This window comes from Typopeltis vanoorti, chromosome 3 (assembly GCF_054136105.1).
Source record: "Typopeltis vanoorti isolate ZY-2024b chromosome 3, IOZ_Tvanoo_1.0, whole genome shotgun sequence".
Taxonomy (NCBI): Eukaryota; Metazoa; Arthropoda; class Arachnida; order Uropygi; family Thelyphonidae; genus Typopeltis; species Typopeltis vanoorti.
This window is the reverse complement of record NC_143551.1, coordinates 121598586-121617442: the sequence shown is the minus strand read 5'-3', so window position 1 is coordinate 121617442 and position 18857 is coordinate 121598586. Positions and strand designations below refer to the sequence as shown.

Genomic DNA, 18857 nt, shown 5'->3' with positions numbered 1-18857 from the left:
TTTAATAATTTCGAAATATAAGGGATTTCTGTCCTACTCTGCACTTTAAGTGAGGGTGTTTTATCCTAGATGGGTTTTGTCTGGACCCGGAAACGGACCTATGATATTACCTGAGATTGCTAACATATTTAAGATAATACAGCATGGAAGGTTGCTACGCAAGTTTGAGGATATGTAATTGGATTGTAAACTATTAACTTGGAAAAGAGGATAGCCGAGTGACATATTAGAGAGTAGTGTTTTAAAGACGTGAGCCTGCAAGATATAAAATAACCAGTGGTGGTCCCCATGGATGTCTTTGGTCTATGGCTATTCAGTCTTTGCATTAATAACATTGCAGAAATTTTGACAGGAGACATACAGCTGGATCATGGTACGTGACTGATATGAAGCCTCTAGAACGATTTGAATATCCTCGAGTTGTTGGCAAGTGAAAATTGCGATCAAGTCAATGTTAATAAATATCATGAACTTTGGGGTAATTAGATATCTAATGGCGTATTATATTGGTGGTATTATGCTAGAAGAAACTGATCTTAATTTTGATAGTAAGTCGAAATTTAAGGGACGTATAGGAATACAACTACAAATACTGCATTACAACTCAAAGGGTAATTGCAATGCTGAAACGAACACTTCATATAAAGAAGTTGTTTTGCCTTTTAACAAAACCTTGATACGATCTCGCGTGGATTATTGTGTATACAGATACAGATATTGTCTCTTGATCTTAGAAGGGATGGCATTGCTGTGGAAGTGTAAAGAATATAAAAATTATGGATTATAGATTATGAGAACAGATTGAGAATATGAGGACTGCAGATACTGATAAACAGGAGGAGTGATATGATAGAGATCTGAAAACATTTGAGAGGGTCATAAAAGGAGATATAATTTTACATATTATGGAGGTTGGGAGAAGACAAAAGAATAACCTTTGAAGTTAAGAATACACACAGTCAGAAAATGAGAGCTAATTTTTTTTTTTTTTTTTCAGTAGAAGGGTACGTGGTTGAATTGGATTACTAAAGGATGTGATTGAAGGTACAGCGAATCACTTTAAGAGAAAGTATGACATTTGATAGGTGACCTTCCTCAATGAGTTCCTGAGTCCGTGAAGGGTTCTGGTAATAATAATAACAAAATTCTTCTTGCTTTAGGCTTCAGCTTGTTGCAGGCAGTCTGCCCATCGTTTATTTCTTTTTTTTTGTATACCTACCAATTGGTCTTTTCATATTTGGTATCCAGTTTCTGGCTAGTTTGGCTATTCTTTTTAAGGTCATTCCGATTATCATGTTGATTCCATTCCAAGCTTATCTTTTTTTTATCCATGTGTTTTTACGTTACTAGTGATGTTATTCGCAAATCTTTTCGTTTTTTACTCTAACAAATTTTGTTTTATTAACCATTTTAGTTTTGTTAGTAACGGAAAAGTGCCAGTGGAGTAGAAAGAGGGAAAAATAGTCCCATTGGTAAAGGAGGTTCCAAGACAGAAGTAGCAAATTATAGGCCTATCAGCATCTCAGGATTGGTGATTAAGGTATTGGAGAAATTGGTGAAAGACAGAATTCAGAACTGGGTGGAGAGGAATATGTTCTATAAGGGATGTGGTTTTGTGAATGGTCAGGCTTGCCTCTTTAACTAAAAAGTTAAGCAAAGTAATTTGCTTAACTTTTTATAATAAAATGACAATAGAGTTGGATAAGGGAAATGGCTACTGTGATATTGCTTGGCTTTGCAATAGGATTTAACAATATTCCATATAGAACTCTATTGCATAAATTTCAGCAATTAGAAATGAATATGAATCTGGTGATTCAGATTAGAGAGTGGCTGATGGGAAGCTTTCAAAGAGTACTTTATGGAGTTAAGTCCAGGAGAAGTCAAATGACCAGTAGTATTCCAAAAGTTGTTTTGGGTGCTCTTTTTTAATTTGTATATCAATGATATGGGAAATGATCTGAGAACTATTCAGTTGTTTGCTAATGATGCTAAACTGGGAAGAGCAATGGTAAAGAATGAAAGGATGCAGAGCTCTTGCAAGAATATTTAAACAGACTAACTGTATGGACAAAGGTAAATGGCTGCCAGTTTAATCTAGCCAGGTGTAAGGTTACCACTTTGCGAAGAGATCAGATGCTGTGTACTATACTGATGGAACTGAACTGCAGGAAACTGATGAAATCGGGGACTTCATTATAATTGTGGACAGGGAGTTGAAGTTTAGAGGGCATATTGTGAAGGCGACCAAAACAGCACACCAGATTACGTGGCTGATGAAGAACACACAAGCAGGGATCTAGAGGAGAATGACAACGATTATGGCGTCTGTGGAATAATCCCTATGAGAATAGATTGAAAGTCTGTAACTTCGGACATTAGCTGATAGGCAAAAAAAAAAAAGAGACATGATAGAAGAATTTAAGTTATTAAAGAAGTTTCATAGAATCAACACTAAGACTTTCAGTACATAGCAAAGAGAACAAGGGGTTACCAGTGGAAATTGTGTGGTTAGTACGATGTTAGAACTAGATATTTTGTTTGGATGGTAGTGAATGGGTTGCCAGATGGTTATGGGTGTTACATCAGGGAATGAGTTTAAGGAGAGGTATGATATTTATTGTGTAAATGATGGCTAGTGTGTGAATAATGGATCTCCCATGATAGGTCCTTTGACTACATGGAAATACTTGTATAATAATAATTTTTCTAAATCTAAATAAATATTTTATGCATTCATCATGGTATTTTGATGTTTCTGTTCTTGTTTCACCTTCATGTCAACATTGGTTGGACTACCAATTTATAAATTCTTACATTTGTTTCTTTTGTTAGATCTTTAATTTTCTGTATAGTGGAATTTAGACATTCTGATATTTTATTAGTCTTCAGTGATTATTAGTTTACTTCATCGTGTAGCTTAGTGGAAGTGGCGTGTTCTGTCCACGGCGCTAAATCGCCCCAGGAAAAAGTGTCGTAACATCAACTCTTGGCAACAACTAGAGGAACTTTTACCAAGCTTTTTTCAACCGGTTCCCGAATTAATGGATCTCTGCCAGGGGCAAGGGGTTTTTTGTCCCGTAAACTCAAGAAAATCGACCATAGAAACTACACTATTTTCAGACAGTAAAACAGGTATTTAAATTACATTACTTGCTCCAGTATATTTACATTCAGTTGCAAATTACATTTGATGGTTCTTTTGCAGTTCCCACTGTTTATAATTTCTATGTTAATATTTGCATGTTAAAACTGCTACATATCTGTTGGAGTTTAAATAATTGCTTTTGAAGATCATCTTCATTTTCTGAAAGTAATGCTATATCATCTGCATATACATAATCAAATTAAAATTTTATTTTTTAAATTTTTTATCCCAATTCATTTCTGTTTCTTAAATTATGTTATTATTTCGTCCATTATGTTAATTAAACATGGACTTAAAGAATCACCTTGTCTGATCTCTTTCCTTATAGGAATTATTTTGTATATTTATGTTCTGGTATCTTATTATACTTCATGTTTTGTGCCTGGATCATTTCGATGATTTGCAGTGATATCTTCTTAATGCTAGTACTTTCAGAACATCTCTGTAATCTGATTCTGTTAAAACATTCTCTAAGTGAATGAAACAAAATAGTGGTTTGTTAAATTCTACTGCTTTTTCTGTTATTTCCTTTATAACAAATATGGCACCAGTACATGCATGATTTTCTCTTGGAATCCTTGTTGTTCATCATTATAATTTATTCTCCATTCTGATTCTTCTTTGATAAGTCATGTACATATTTTAAGGTGTTACATTAACTTTATTCCTCGATAGTTTTTGTTCCCTTTTTAACTATTGATATTGTAATATTCATTCTTTTTTTTATTATTATTTTGATGCGTTTAGGATGAAAAGCCGTTTCCCGAAAAAGAAAAAACAAGCAAACAACAACAACAACAACAACAACAAAAAAAAAAACGCTTGCCTCTGCATAGATCGACTAACTTGGGAACCAGTCAAAGAAAGAAAATTCCTCGTCTGTGACTAGAAGTGAATTTAGGTCAATCTTCGGCCGGTCAAATGCTGTGTATGCAAAAGTATGAAATATGGCGAAAATCACCAACTCACTCCTGTGCCAAGCCTATAACCACACCTACCAAATGCACCAATTGCAGTGGGCCTCATCCTGCCAACTACAAGTGATGTAGTTTGTCCAAAAAAAATAGATGGACGGGAAGATATGCAGTCTTCCTCCCATTTGTCCACCCTTGTCAATCATCCTGATAATCCTCCATTTCAAATAAACTCTACAAATCAGGTACAAAACTTATGCCAATGCAGTACATTCAATAAATCGACACGCCATGAACAAATAAATCCCCATCTAGCTGTGGTTATAACCACTTCAATGCTATACACTATGTACAGCAAATCCACCCTATCACCGATTTTTACAAAAATATTTCTGTAGGAGATCCACTCCATTCTAACTGCACTTAGTAATTAATAGAACCAAAATTCTATCAAAACACTCTCCTGATCGCTGCTTGGAATGCTAACGGCCTCATCAACAAAATCCTTGAACTGAAAGAATTCACACTCAGATACAACCTAAATGCAATTCTAATCAGCAAGACGCATTTTCGGCCAGCAAACAATCCGCAATTACGAGGATACACTATGTATAGAAATGATAGACTCATTTCCACAGGTGGTACCGCCATCTATATTAAAAACTACCTTAAACATAATTATGATTATGAAACATACAATGCGATTGTCCGTGGAAAAAAAACAAACAAATAGTGGTGGTGGTCGGCGGTAGATGGCGTTGATGTAGTTTCGGTCAGTTGGTGGATTGAGTAGTGCAGACAGAGTTGTAGAGCAGTTGCTCTCCCTCGATGAGCCTTTGGACTCCCTGGAGGTGTCAAATAACAATAATAATAGGGGTGCCTAAGGGTCAAAGCTGTATAACTGAGAGGAGACCTCCAACATAGCTTTTAAAGGAATGCAGAGAATCGACCAGGGCTTCTGACCTAATGTCCAATCCTCACCTTCTTGTGGTGCACCCTGTTGGGTATCTACCAGGATACTGAACAAACGACGACGGGATGCCAATTTGGGATTTAGCCAACCAAATTGTATTCCTATTGGTTAAACCAAAATACAAAATGATGGTACAACATGACAAAATTTCATGCTGGCTGGGGCGTCGCCCAATTAAACAAGGCCCCCGTTATTTTCGACAGGGAACCAGGGCGAACAACGAAAAGTCAGCTACTGGAACAAATCTGAAAACACACCCCAACTCAACATCACCAGAGTTAAAGATCGGAACTAACATAAGAAGCCTGAATGGCAAAGAAATGGAGCTAGCTGAGGAATTAGATAAGTACCAGATTGACATAATAGGGGTGACTGAAACAAAAAAGACAAAAACTGGTGAGATCTTTCTGAGCAATAAATACAAAATGTTATATTCAGGCAATGACAATCAAGGAAAAGGAGTAGCCATAATATTCAACACAAAATACGTGGCTCATCTTGAATGGCAGGCAGTGTAAAGTAGAGTGATTTGAGCTAATATCAGAATAGGGAACTGGACAAAGACTTATTTGTGCCTATGGTCCCACTAAGGTAGAAGTGGAGGAAAATTTTTGAGGCTCTAGAGAAAGCTACTGACACAAATGAAAAAGGAAAAGTTGGTCCTTGTTGGGGATCTAAATAGCAGAGTAGGAAGTGATTGTCAGACATACAAAAATGTTTTGGGAAAATTTGGAGAAAAGAGCAAAGCTAATAATAATGGCAAATACCTATTGGGTTTCTGCTCAGGACATGGACTGGTTATTACTAACACCATGTTCCAACATAAAAATGTGCACAAATTCACATGGAGATAACAGGCAAGGAATAAGAAAGTATCATTAACTATGTTATTGTTGATAGTGATGTTTTCTCCATGGTGCAGGACACCAGAGTGTACAGAGGATTTGAAATTGGAAGTGATCATTATTTAGTCTTGAGCAGGATAAAATTGAATTTCATACTGAAAAGAACGATATGTAAGAAAGTTTTAGAGCAAATAAAAGTTGAGTAGCTCTGAGATGTGAACTGTAGATGGAAATACACAAAGATTATTGAAGGAAAAATGAAAGAGTTTGAGAACAGGAACCAAACCTTGGAGATTCAGTGGCAAGCCTTGAAGAAAACCCTGATTGATTCAGCCAGAGAGGGATGTGGTGAAGTTGTCTGCAAGTATAGAAAAATTAGAACTCCATGGTGGACACAGGAAGTTAAATAGGCAGTGAAGGAAAAGAAGGAAAGCATATCAAAAGTTCCTGGCAAATAAGTCAGCTTGTGCTCTTAGAGAATACAGAGACAAATGTAAGAAAGCTAAACACTGCGTAAAACTAGCTAAACAAGTCATGGGAGGACTTTGGCAAGAACATAGAAAATAAATATCAAGAAGGTGGAAAAATATTCTGGTGGTTGTTGAAGAAGCTCAGAAATGGAGGAAAGAGTGCTGTAAAAGGAGTTAGAGATGATAAAGGTGACATGAAAACGGGAGAAAAAGATATCGTTGAAGTATGGCAGTGGCACACTCAGGATTTAATCTTGGAGGGGGCCGAGCGCTCAGGATTTAACCTTTGGGGCAGGGGGTGAGTTGAGTAGACGTTTTGCGAATACACACTACACATAGCATATGACCTATAACTGAGCATCTACAGTGATCGCTAATTCATAAGTAGCACACAACATAAATAAAAAAAAATGAATTTGAATTAGGAAAAGATTTTTGGAAATTTTTCTAGTGTTTTTTCCTTTTCTTTGGGGGGTGCCTGGACCCCTTGCCCCCCTCCCCTGGGTGCACCACTGAAGTATGGATTAATTACTTTGAAAATTTGCTAAATGAAACAAGCAGTGATGACAGCACAGTGATAAAAAAACACTGACCAGGCATGCAGTCAGGAATGTATACCCATACTTGAAGTAGAAAAAGCCATCAAAGGCTTGAAATGTGGAAAGGCAGCAGGAGTAGATGATATTCGACCAGTAATGCTGAAGTATGGTGGTATAAAAGTCTTACAGTGGCTGCACTGCATAGTTCAGAATGCCTGGACAGAGGGACGAATTCCCAATGATTGGAGTAGAGCTCTCATAGTTCCCATATATAAAAAGGGAAATAAAACTGAATGTGAGAATTACAGAGGTATATCCCTATTGCGTGTTCCTGGTAAGATATATGCAAGTATACTTGAAAAACGGTTGAGAAGAATTGTGGAAGAAAAGCTTGGTGAGGAACAAGCTGGATTCAGGCCAAATAGAGGCTGTCAGGATCAGATCTTCACTTTACGACAAATAGTCGAGAAAGCATGGGAATATAACAAAGATCTGTATTTAAGTTTTGTCGATTTGGAAAAGGCATATGACAAGGTGCCAAGAGAGAAGCTATTCAATATGCTGCAGTTATATGGTGTCAATGGGGCATTATATCAAGCAATACTTAGTCTTTATTTCAGTTGTAAGTCAGCAGTTAGAATTGATGGAAGTACAGGAAGATGGTTTAATGTTAAATCTAGTGTCAGACAAGGATGTACATCATCCCCTCTGTTATTCATTATTTACATGGATCACATTATGAAGGAAAGTAGTATTGAACATGATATCAAAATTGGAGATGTTAATGTCAGCTCTTTGCTTTATGCTGACGATATTATACTTCTAAATAAGTCCGCCACAAGTCTGCAAGATTCTCTGACTAAATTGAATAACTATTGTAATAGATATGGTATGAAGGTCAGCAATAAAAACACAAAGACAATGAAAATAGGTAGAATTGTTGAAAATGTCAAATGTGTTATGAATGGAGAACCTGTGGAACAAGTAAAACATTTCAGCTACTTAGGCACGATTTTTAGTTGTCACAAAACTTCTCCCACACAAAGCTATAGCATCTTCTCAACATCATAAATGAAATATTATGATTGCAGTATTTTCCTACAACATGGAAAATTTCCGACATTATCCCAATACACAAACCTGGTAAAGACCTGCTGTTTCCTCAAAACTACTGCTCCATCAGCTTACTGTCCAATCTAGGAAAAATTGCTGAAAAAATCATCCTATCCAGATTGTAAGAATCACCAGATAAATTAAACATCATTCCAAATGAACAAATCGGTTTCCGACAAGGCCATAGTACAGTTCATGAAATCCATCGATTTGTTGAATATGTTACTACAGGATATAACTGGAAACAGCACACTGGTGATGTATTCCTAGACATTGCAAAGGCTTTTGACATCAAAGTTTTCTTTACAAACTTATCAGAACAAATGTACCGATAAATTTAATACGTGTAATTAAATCATACTTGGGTGACAGAACAATGTAGGTGTAGATCAGTGAAATAATCTCTACCAAACGTAATATTTTAGCTGGAGTTCTACAAGGCTCCTTGTTGCCTCCAATTTTTTTCTCGGTCTACATGGCGGATATCCCACAAAATCCTGTGATGACCATCAAAACTCTATACACAGACGATACTGCAATATTAACAAGATCTCTGCATCTTTACCTGGTAACCTACAAGACAGTATCTCCATGCTGGAAAAATGGTTCTCTGATTGGAGACTTCAAGTAAATCCTCAAAAAAACATAGCCATACTCTTCACCAGGAGGCTAGTATCCCTAAAAGGAGATATCCAGCTCTTTCATGCTAAAATCTCATGGGAAAAAGAAACAAAATATCTTGGGATACAATTAGATCAAGGACTACGATTCAACAGTCACATCAAACTCATCTGTGTGAAAGTGACTCATCTGTGTCAACTTTAGTCCATGATTAACCGTCATAGTAAACTAAATACAAAAATAAACTGTTACTTTATCAGATGGTGATACATCCCATAATCACTTATGCTTCACCAGATTGGAGCCATACTTCCAACGCTAACATACTGATACAACAAATACAAAAGAAATGCTTACGGATGATACTAGATGTACCATGGTTCATCAGAAATAATCAGATTCACCGTAATACCAGTATTCTATATATCTCTTCTTTTCTTTTCTCTAGCAGTAGATCTTTTCAAATGCAGCACTGCACTCACATTAACTGATCAAATAAGCTGCTGACTAGAATGAATTTGATCACTACAAGCACAAAAGACCTAAAGAAATTCTACTATCCGAGTATATTTAATCCCACAGCCCTCACAAGGTGAGCTTAGAGTTCACAAACTATACTACCATGATTTCTTAAACAGATAAAGGGAAATATGAAAAGCGGTTCGCTTCACCCATCACCCATGTTGCATTTGTATATGCCCATCATGTTGTCACATGTTCTCATGGTCTACTTCTAATAGTAGGTCCTAATTTTCATGGTAATTTGAACTGTAACTATGTTAGTTGAACATTAACAAAATATTAACGGTATGAAATCCGTAAAAAATAAAACAAAGATATGAGAACTGCTTATATAGATGATAACAAAAGCTCTCATCATACAAAATCACTATTATTGATAATATTTGACTGTTATCTCTTAAGACATATTTGATTAACTTCCTTAATATTAATAAAATAAAATAAAATAAATAATTCACAGATACGACTCATAGAAAGAGTAAATTAAAAATAAAACTAATTATTGCAAACAATGGACCCTACATGCAACACTTCTGGAACTCTGTAAAAGAACAACTTGGAGTTACTAAAGGCTATTGTAAATATTGCAAAGCGCAATAAATAAAAAAAAAAAAAGGAAAAGAAATAAAAATTAGTAAACATTATTGTCATTATTAATAAATTTATATTAATACTAGTAGTAGTAGGCTATATATTTATCCAAACATTGAATGTATCTCTACTGTATGTCCTTACTAATTAGTATCTGTTAACTGTATATATGTAAATAGTATGATAACATCTTTTATCATAGTTTAAAAATTAACAATTTTAATATATGTGAATATGTAAATAATAAGTATAATTTCCAATATAAAAGTTAAAATGCACATATTATTGTGCATCAATATGCTGTCCTGCTACCTCTGTTAATACTGGAAATTTCTTAATGTGCATTTGTAATTAATAATATTGTTACTGTAATGCTTAGTGTTCTTTTTTTTTTATTAGCATTACTCGCATATACTCCATTTCTGTATACAACGATGACTAATAAAGGTTATTATTATTATCATCAAAGACTTTCATGGAATCAGGGGCTCATTGAGAGAGGCTATACATTGCCCACATCAACTGTATTACCTGTTTTTGAATTCATTCACATTAGCTGCACTCACCATCTCCAGTGGAGATCCATTCCAATTAAAGGCCACTTTATAAATCAAAAATTTCCCTCACCCCTTCTTGGAAGTTGATTCTTAACATTCAGTGATGCCCCCTCTTCCTTTCTCCACACTCCATGAAATGAAAAATTCCATCTACTGATATCCTTTATGACCCTTTCAGAAGTATGCAAGTCTAAATCATATCACACTCCCCCCCCTTTATACTGTTTGCTACTATCTGTAGTCCACAAATCTTTGATCCACCTTCATAATCTGCATTTCAGAATACTGATATCATTTTTCTATCCTATCCTTCCCATCTGTCCCTTAGGATGGGCTAAGCACCCCCCCCCCCCTCCCCCACACCAATGAGAGACATGACAAAATAATGCAGCTGGTTTGTCACTCCTCTACTGCATCCTCTAAGGTCGATATTCATGACTGTAATCTGTGTGTATGTTCACATGAAAAACCAGAGTTTCAGGGCGAAAAAATCCTCTACCTAAATAGACGAGACCGGCTAACTCACCTTTCATCGAAAGAGACCAGATAAAAGTTCCTTACGTCACTGACAGGAATTAAACCTAGGTCTGTCCAACCAAAGGGCTTTGTCTATACCGAGATAGCTAAAGAGGCTCAATATCATTCATACCACTCTATATTTCATCCTCTCTCTCTCTCTCTCTCTCCAATGTATCAGAATCCCCACAAAGACCAGGAGAACAGACCTGCCTGAAATAGTCAAAGTGATGCCTTGTAAAGAGGTAAAACGATATCCTTATCTTTGCATATCAAAGTTCCTTTCAGCAATCCAATTATCCTCTGAGTAATCTCTGCTACATGACCCTTGAACTTCAACTTCCTATCTACTAAAATTCATGATCCCTAGCCAGATCAGTTTCTTCTAGTATCATAAATATAATATGACACTGTATATCTTACTACACCAAAGTACATGATTATACATTTATAACATTGAACGGATTGCCATTTTTCACATACCCACAATTCCCATATTTCACATATATTTTTTAAATTTTTTTGTTCACACACACACACACACACACACATATATATATATATATATATATATAGAGAGAGAGAGAGAGAGGATGCAGGACGGATGTTCCAAAAGTCTCTTCTCAACAAAATGCTTTGTTGGTCCAAAATATGATCACAAGGACTACGTAAACACCTAGGGATGGAAAGAGAGGATTCCTTATCCTTGGTGGAATGTAACATGGAGGAGAGTTAATTGACAAAGAAAGAAAGTAGGTACTAAGTTATTCTTTTTCAGGATCCTTACAATTGGTTCAGAGATTGCAATAATGTAAAGGATAGGAATTCTATCCACAGAGTCAGAGTTCTTATGAACAGACTTGTTTCTATTATGTGCTAAATCTTCTTTGTGTTGAAGCCATGCTCTGTTCCATTGAGAAGTATTTCAATAATACCAATTTTATGGTATCAGTGAAATATTATTGAAATATAAATTGAAGGTATAGTTACAATATATACTGAATGTTGTCAGCATGCGAGGAGAGAATGATGTCTGGGAAAACTAATTTTTCACACTTTTTCATAGTGAACATGATTTGAAAGTGTAGGCCGCCAACCTTGGTTAGGAATGAAAGATAAGCTTTGTTGTGGTCATATGGTAAAAACATCACCCACACAGCACACCCAGAAAGAAGATTGTGACTATATGGAGGCAGACAAAGAGTCTTTGAGATGTTCTTGGTAGAAATTTAGAAAGCGACTCCCTATGGTACTCTCGATCTGCTTGTACACTTTGTTTATAGCTAAATTAGCCTGAATGTATGATGAAATTAAACAACTTCATTATATCATTAGGGAGAGTTTGTGACAACAACTGAGGAGTTTGTTTCAGAAACTGAAACATTAAAAAATAAGGAATGGAATGTTGAAGATGACCATAATATATGTGAGTTGCAATTACAATTTTTTTATAAATGAGCAGGAATAGCCAGCTTTAAAGAAACTTTGTTATGCAATAAGTGGGAGAATCAATATTGTCTACAACTAGTCTAAGAGGAATACCTACTTTATAAATGAGGAGTTCGACCAAAATGAGTTTTCAATTTCTTGGCAGTATCTTCAATCCCAGCATCACACTCAGTATTGAATTTAGTTTCTTGATTCAGCAGTTTGTGGAGTTATGGAGTTATATTAAACTCAACAGGAGAAATGGCCAGCAGAGGAAGTTTGTCTTTGAATAGTACAGAAGCAACTTCGCGCTGTAGTTTCTTGGCATAATTGCTTGAAAAAAAAGAGAAATTATGCAGGAAAACTAAAAAAAGAATATTCATAGCAACAAAGTCTTTGGCTTGAAGAGCTTTTTCTTCAAGTAAATATGGGAGTAAGACCCTCATCCCCAGAAATGGGGATGAGGGTCTTACTCCCACAGAAATGCTGATTACTCATTTGTGCAAAGTTTTGTTTTGATAGGAGGGAATCAAACTGCAAGTTAAGGACAATAATGTGTTTATTCAAAGAACAGCAGAAAGAGACTATGTCTCAAATTTCAAGAATCTGAAAAAGTATAGTTTAATGCCCACTTTCTTTCCTGTCAATGAACTCTTCTCCATGTTACCTTCCACAAAGTCTCCTCTTTCTCTCCCAGATTTCTGGTGATTGTCTTCTCTCACGTTTTAAATAAACAGTTCCTTCTCTGTCAAGAAGAAACTATAGAAACATCACTCCTGCAACCTCTATTAAACAATTCCATAAGTTTTGGTCATGAAGTCAACACCAATCACAGTCTTCTTGTTTAGGATTTACCTTTTATGCAGATAGTATTTCACATTTCAGTGCTTGCTCAAAGAGAGCACTGAAGCACTTCCACACTGCTCCAACATGAACCATAATGGCCGTCTTTCCCTACCAAAAATTTGCAAAAGTCTTACTTATCCTTATAAGTTGTGAACAATGTGTAGTGTGTGCGTGTATGTAGGTATCAATTTCATATCTACTGTACTATGACAACTCTATATTTCAATCTGATCTTCAAGTTTCAGATTGAAATATCTTGTTATTCAGATTAGTCAATAAACTATTATTATTCACACCAAATTATTCTTATAATTCCTAGGATTATAATAAAATTCATAAAATTAGCACCTTCTTCCCCCACTTAATCTCCTCTGAATAATCTTAACTCCCATCACAGGCCTGAATTATAACCAATGTGAATTACAATTCACATTTTGGACTAACATTTTTTTTTTTTTATCTGATAATGTTAAAGGGAAGCTTGAATCTTTCTTCTTCTACACCCTTGACTTGTAATATTTTTATGCACTTGCTCATTTCTGTAGAGTATCTACTAGAGAAAATGCCATTTTCATGTCTATGTTTAATTAACAATTCATATTAGTTCAATTTACTTATGCTTCTCATATACTACGCTGAATTTTTTAACAGATTTAACATAATGAAAAACATTGTTGTTTTGTTAAATTAAATGGCTGATCGTATACTGATTTAACTTCAACTTAGTTCCCTTAAAATTAAACTATAAAACAGATTTCTTTCTGGACACAGCAATATCTTATGGCTAATGAGTTGGAAACATCTTTGTGTGCGCGCATGCATTCCATGTGATAAGTGGTTGAGGAATTGGTTAGTCTGACTAGTATTCCAGTTTATAACAATGAATTTCTGATAAGTTCACAAGAAATTTTGACAATATACTGAATAAAATTTGTTAAAATTTTGATAAGTAAAATCTCTATGTATGTTCTTGAAATTGCTATAATAATTAAATATCAAGATTCCTAGCTACCATCATGAGGCAGTGAAAGAAAAGAAGAAAGCATATCAAAAGTTCCTGGCAAATAAGTCAGCTTGTGCTCTTAGAGAATAAGAGACAAATGTAAGAAAGCTAAACACTGCGTAAAACTAGCTAAACAAAAGTCAAAAGTCATGGGAAGTAAGAACATAGAAAATAAATATCAAGAAGGTAGCAAAATATTCTGGAGGTTGTTGAAGAAGCTCAGAAATGGAGGAAAGAGTGCTGTAAAAGGAATTAGAGATGATAAAGGTGACATGAAAACAGGAGAAAAAGATTCATAAGAAAGATTCCGGTAATTGGACCACATGTTTATTAAGGTAAATAACAATAAAAAATAAAAATAAAAAATCCCGACAAGTTTCGCAAGTCGTTTGACTTACATCTTCAGGGGTCAAAGGTAACTAAAAGTTTAAACACAAGAAATGAGAAATTACTCAAAATAGTTCATTCTATGAAGTAGTGACCATCTAACTGTTCATTAAATTAAATATCCGAATGCAGATTCAGTGCAATGCTAAGTTTGAACAATGCTGGATACTGTCACGTTCTGTTGTTCACGTTTACATTGTTGTCCGAGATCTGATTTGGGTATATTTTTTATCAATGCTGACCAAACTTGGTGTAGAATTAGGCCCTGGTTTTTGTTGCATTGCGTTGGAATTCCAAGCATGTTTGCAGCTTCTTTAAATTTTCTTATGTAACAATTTTTTTCAATGTAAGACATGTTTGTTTTTTGCCAGAGTATATTATGACTGGTGGAAGTTGTATGGTATGCTATGCCTGATTTGTGTTCTCTTCTTTTTTGCATGTCTTTTTGGTGTTTTCGTTCATGCGAATTTCCCCTGATTTTCCCGTCTGGCCTACGTAACTGATGCCACAGGAACAATGAATTTTATAAACACCTGGTTTTTTTAAAGAATGATGTGGAGGTTTTGGGGAATATAGAAATCTTGAAATTTTTTCCAGAGATAGAAAAGCAACTTTGATGTTATATTTGTTTAGTAATTTGCCCATTTTGTTCTGTAACATTCTTGATGTATGGAAGCGTGATTGCGTTTTCACAATCTTGCTTTTGTGACAACATCTAGATTACTCCAAAGTAGTAATTAACCTTTCTTCAAGAGTCCTATCAAGAACAGAAAAAAATCTACTTCTGAAAGGTTATAACTTCGCTTTAACGCCATGCTACTTACCAAAAATTGACATCATAGCTCAAATAGAAAAAGGAATATGAAATATACCAGGTGATACATCAGATCTCATCCGTATACAAAGCTCAGCATTGCTATTACAAAGCAATTTACCACCCAGGAACCTACCTTACACAGAATACACAGCCCTCAAAGAACTAAAATCAGACAAAAATATCGTTATAATTAAGGCGGATAAAGGGAATGCAATGGTAGTTTTGAAATCTGAGGATTATAACAAAAAAATCTAAACTCTTCTTGAAGATTCTAATACCTATACACCTTTAGACAGAGATCCCATCTGGTGAGCTCACAATAAAACCAATGATCTAGTTAAAAAGATACCCAATTTGACTGAAGAACTAAAAAATAACTCTACAATCAAAACACCCATTAGTTCCAAGAATATATGGTGTACCAAAAATACGCAAGAAAGGTATTCCTTTAAGACCGATAGTGGATGGAAGAGACTTTCCAACCTCGAATTTGGCAAAACACCTCACCAACATGATTTTACCACATATAGGAAAAACAACATCTTTCATTAAGAACAGTGCACATTTTATTGAGAAGGTAAAAGATATATATATACAGGGTGTTCGGGATAAATTTGACAGTTTAGTAAGGAAAAAGAAAATCTTCTTTGTATCTATTAAATTTAATGAATTGACAAAAAAACATTACAGGCAGAGTTAATTACAATACTATCAACAAGATTTACTCAAAATAACCACCATTAGCATCGATCACAGCTTCAATTCTGCTTCGGAACCTCGAACAAGCTGATGCTACAGTCTCCCTGGGAAGGGCCGCAAAAACTGTTTTAATTTTATCCATTAACTGGGCTTTTGTATTACTGGAAGTGCGATTGGTGTCTTTTTCAACTGCGCCCCATACAAAATAATCCATGGGGTTAAGGTCTGGGGAGTTTGGAGGCCAAACATTTGGACTGGTGAAGTCGTAGAAATTTTCAGACAACCATTTTTGACTTTTCCCAGAGGTGTGGCAAGGGGCCGAATCCTGCTGCCATACATACGGCCTACCATTGGCTACCCTTGTTATCCAGGGCTTGACTACAGTTAGCAACTCCACGAACAAAGCCCGAATTCCAATGCCAGGGTTCTTCAACACCTGTTCCTGCAGATTTGCGAGGAATTCTGCTGTACGAACGCAATCAGATCGTCTGCTAGGGATCTTTCTTCTTGCTACATCCTCGTAGTCACCATTGCAAGTCTCTAGTTCATGCCTGATTGTTTTTACTGTATTCAGGGAGCATTGGGCAACAGTCGTAATATCCTTATTTTGATGGCGGGCACGAATCATCATGATACAAGTTATTCTCTTCCATGATTCAGGTGGGTTCCAGCTATCCATCCTTTCTGACATCTTGTATATGAATGAAGAAGGGTCCAAACTTTTAAATGAAGAGAAGTGTGTGTTAATACATGTAACTTACGGAAAAATATAATTAATTATAAATATGTCAAATTTATCCCGAACACCCTGTATATATGTATAGGACCTTCAGACATCTTAGCAAGTTTGGATGTAATCAAAGCTGTTTACAAATGTTCCCAGAAATGAAACAGTGAATCTCCTTGAAGACCTTTTCCCTCTGGACATCGTAGAATTTTACAAACATTGCATAAAAAATACTTTTTTCATGTATCAAAACAAATTTTGGGAACAAAAAGAAGGACTGGCTATGGGCTCCCCCCCCCCCCTCCCTGGCTTTAGTTAACCTATATATGGAACATTTTGAAAATAATGCTTTAAACAATTATCATAAAAAACCAAAAATTTGGCTATGCTATGTAGACGATATTTTCATCAAATGGCCAGGAACAACAGAAGAACTAACTGCTTTCAAAGATTACCTGAATAATATACACAACAACATAAAATTTACTCTGGAACAAGAAGAACATAAAAAACTTCTCTTTCTTGATATTCTAATAGAAGTCAATGAAAAAGATAATAAATTACCCTTCTCCATCTATAGAAAACCCACCAACACAGGACGATTTCTTAATGTGGCCTCACACCACCATCCCTTGCAAAAAATAAGTTTAATTAAAACCTTGAGGGAGAGAGCTTATAATATTTCCAGCACAGAAAAACAGAGAAATGAAGAATTTCAATATTTAACACAGATCATTAAAAAAAAAATGGTTATGAACCTAAGACAATAAAAAGAATCCTCAACACACCTCCTACAAGCATCTCACAAAAGCAATCATGCTTCCATACATCAAGAATGTTCAGACAAAATGGCCAAATTACTAAATAAACATAACATCAAAGTTGCTTTTCTACCTCTGGAAAAAATTTCAAGATTTCTACATCCCCCCAAACCTCCACATCATCCTTTAAAAAAACCAGGTGTTTATAAAATTCCTGTGGCATCTGCTACATAGGCCAGACTGGAAAATCAGGGGAAATTCACATGAACGAACACCAAAAAGACGTGCAAAAAAGAAGAGAGCACAAATCAGGCCTAGCACACCATATAACTTCCATCAGCCATAATGTACTCTGGAAAAAAACAAACATGTCTTACATTGAAAAAAATTGTTACATCAGAAAATTTCAAGAAGCTGCAAACATGCTTAGAATTCTAACACAATGCAACAAAAACCAGGGCCTAATCCTATACCAAGTTTGGTCAGTATTGATAAAAAATATACCCAAGTCAGATCTCGGACAATGTAAATGTGAACAACAGAACGTGACAGCATCCAGCATTGTTCAAACTTAGCATTGCACTGAATCTGCATTTAGATATTTAATTTAATGAACAGTTAGACAGCCACAACTTCATAGAATGAACTATTTTGAGTAATTTTGCATTTCTTGTGTTTAAGCTTTTAGTTACCTTTGACCCCTGAAGACGTAAGTCAAACCACTTATGAGACTTGTCGGTTTTTTTATTTTTCATTGTTATTTACCTTAATAAACATGTGGTCCAATTACCGGAATCTTTCTTATGAAATGCTAAACCACAGAAACCTACGCCTACAAGGAGAAAAAGATATCCTTGAAGTATGGAGTAATTACTTCGAAAAATTACTAAATGAAACAAGCAATGATGACAGCACAGTGGTAAAAATACTGACCAGGCATGCAATCAGGAACACATATTCTTAGTTGAAGTAGAAAAAGTCATCAAAAGCCTGAAATGTGGAAAGGTAGCAGGAGTAGATGATATTCAACCAGAAATGCTCAAGTATGGAGGTATAAAAAGTCTTACAATGGCTTACTGCATAGTTCCGAAGGCCTGGACAAAGGGACAAATTCCAGATGATTGGAATAGAGCTCTCATAGTACCCATATATAAAAAGGGAAATAAAACTGAATGTAGAATTGCAGAGGTATTTCTCTACTGAGTGTTTTCATGGTAAGATATATGCAAATATACTTGAGAAGGATTGTGGAAGAGAAGCTTGGTGAAGAACAAGCTAGATTGCAGCAAAATAGACGCTGTCAGGATCAGATTTTTACTTTACAATAGATAGTTAAGAAATCATGGGAATATTATACAGATCTGTATTTAAGCTTTGTAG

The 18857-nt window shown here is 35.4% G+C and overlaps 1 protein-coding gene across 1 annotated transcript in view; it reads right to left on the bottom strand.

Annotated features, from left to right (window-relative positions):
* LOC150108526 (uncharacterized) overlaps positions 1 to 12486 on the bottom strand; it is a 79993-nt gene extending 67507 nt beyond the window's left edge. Inside the window, exon 1 of the mRNA XM_090390480.1 lies at positions 12356 to 12486. The gene's annotated coding sequence lies outside the window, so the exon portion shown is untranslated. The remainder of the gene's footprint in view (positions 1 to 12355) is intronic.
* Between the last annotated feature and the right edge of the window lie 6371 nt (positions 12487 to 18857).